The sequence below is a fragment of the Propithecus coquereli genome, unplaced genomic scaffold, assembly GCF_000956105.1.
Source record: "Propithecus coquereli isolate 6110/MARCELLA unplaced genomic scaffold, Pcoq_1.0 Scaffold237, whole genome shotgun sequence".
Lineage (NCBI taxonomy): Eukaryota > Metazoa > Chordata > Mammalia > Primates > Indriidae > Propithecus > Propithecus coquereli.
The window spans coordinates 2759366-2762031 of record NW_012147919.1 but is presented as its reverse complement, the minus strand read 5'-3'; positions in this window follow the sequence as shown (position 1 = coordinate 2762031).

The following is a 2666-nucleotide window of genomic DNA, read 5'->3' as shown; positions in this document are numbered from 1 at the left end:
TCCTTTCCCTGGGGGCCACTCAACTGTCACTGTACCAGGAGGCTGGACCTGCCAGGTTCTCAGCCTTGGGGGCTCATTGCAATCACCGGGAGAGCTTTACAGACAGCTGGTGACTGAGTCCCACCCCCAGAAGTTCTCATTCACTGGTCTGGGGTGAGACGTGGTTGCCCAGCTATTTCAAAGCTTCCTGGGTGATTACAATGCACAATGAGGGCTGAGAAGCAGTGGGCCAGAGGAACCCTCAGTTGGCTTCAGATGAATGGGGTAAAGGTTTTACCTTTTTTGGGTGGGTTGTGTTATGCCTGGTAGACTGATTCTCTTTGAATGTGGACTTTTTGACCACTGTAACTGCCTTTAAACAACTTCCTACTAGTTGTGTTGGCAGATGTTGTTTAATTTCTCTGTGCCCATGTTTGCAATGGGGGATTATAATAGTTTCTTACCTTTTAGGGTTGTCCTAGGGATTAATAGAATAATTTATAAAATGTTTAGAACAGTTGCTGGCACTAAACAAGAGCTACATAGGTACTTTCTAAATAAAAGATAATTTGTTCCAAATGCACCCAGTGTGAGTCATTCCTTTGTGGACAGTCAGGGACAGATCCCCAGTCCTTGATTTGTGAACGCTGTCTCCTTTAGCACGCTTCTTTAGCAAAGGTACACAAGGTGGCTTGATTTGTTTCTGGACATTTACTCACGAGAAAACAAACATGCAGCACAGCTCGGTCTGTACCAACTCAGTGATGGTGGGTATAAAAAGGGCATTAGGGAGCAGAACAACATGTAATTAGCCAGGTAGGCAATATTGTTGGATTTAGCATCGGCTTTTATTTTTCCATCTATTTTGGGTGGTGATGATGGGGTTGAAATATCCGGAATAATACAGAGAACATCTGTACCAACATGAGGAGTCCTTTGTCTCCTGAACTCAGGGCCAGCTTCATGGGCATATGACCTGTGCAGTTGCCCAGGGGCCTGTGCTCAACGGGGCACAGTATCTAGTTTACTGCCGTGCTATGGCCAGCTTGAAACTCTAAACAGTTTTGTCTTTGAGCTTGTGTTCTGTCGCTGAAGTCTGATGGGACAATGTAGATAAGCGAAGGAGATACCTGCTATTATATGTGGACACACCTTGCAGTTCCTTACCTGCTCATTTGCATGTAGCTTTCACGATGCTCCATGAGCGCAGGATTCCAGTGGACTCGCCACCCATGGAATTCAGCGAGACCCAAAGAGTTGCCAGATAAGCACCTCGCACCTACCACCAAAGAAGCAGGGACACTGACAGCCTCAAGAGGTCAATTTTTCTACAGAACTTGCTTTGAAGGCAGAAAGAAGGCAGTGTTGTTCTAAGAAACACAAATGACTGAGGGACCCTGTCAGGTCCACTTCCCTCTCTGAGCCAACCACTTACGCTGAAGATGATGGTGCAGAAGGACAGGAAAGATAGGACAACCCAGAGTTCCTTTCCCTCTCAGTTCTTCCTCACTCATCAGGAAGCCACAGGTAGACAGTGTTGGTAGAACGTGCAAGTATCAAGAAGTGAAATAAAAAGAGTCAAGTTAATTTTGCGTAAGTCTCTATTGTTCTGGTGAGAAGGAAATACATATATGCACGTGAGCTACAAAATGCAAATTGTGTAATTTCGGTGATTGTGCATATGAGTTAAATGCTCATATTTGCATTTAAACTGGCATTGCATACTATAAAGATAAGCAGTATAGTTCATGCTAATACTTTAGTATTTTTTCTTAGAACAACATTACATAGCAAATAAAAGACACCAGGACAAATTGAGAGACCATGGAAAAAAGGGAAATGCTTTCTATTTTAGTACCTTTAATAGCATTTCCCCCCTACATTTTGAACAAAGCACCTCACTATTTTCATTTTGCACTGGACCCTGCAAAGCATGTAGCCCTATCTCAATTATGCTAGAATATGTCAGTCCTTCTGCATTGGTATCTTTCTGCACTGGCTTCAAAACTGTTTGGCTCCTCCAAAGCAGCTGTGCAAAACAGGTTGCTGAGTGAGCAGTTTTGGAAGTACCTTATGGTGAACATGGTTTGGCTTCTCAGCATCCATTTCTTCATTTTTCAATATTTTGGCAATCCTCCCTCTGCTCTCTGATTGCGTGCTTCAGTGGGAGGGCCACACCCAGAGGTCAAAAGTGGAGCACCTGACGTAGAGCAAAGTCAGTCACCACATCATAATTTCTTGGCCTTACCGATTGGTTCAGGGATGGGCATGTGATCCAATCAGAGCCAATAGAATGCAAGGAGTCTCAGGCTGGGAACCATGGGAAAGAGACTCTCACGTTTGGACCTAGAAGCAAGCTGGCTATAGGCTGCTGCCATCTTGTCACTATATATAACCTGAGAAAGAAGCCAATTCATTGAGACAGAGAGATAGCAAGTTTCTGTGACAACATAAGAATTATTAGCAAATTGAGCCCAAAGCCAGATCTACTCTTTTCAGTTACACAAGCAATAAAATCTCTTTGTGTTTTAGCTAGATTTTTCCCCCCTATTACTTGTAACCTAAAAGAATTCTAATTGATAAATGACATGTGCTAAATTATGGAGTTAAAATATTCTTTGAATTTTTATAACTTGTGCAAATAAGACAGTAAGGAGATATAAGAGGGAAATATTTTGAGATATTAA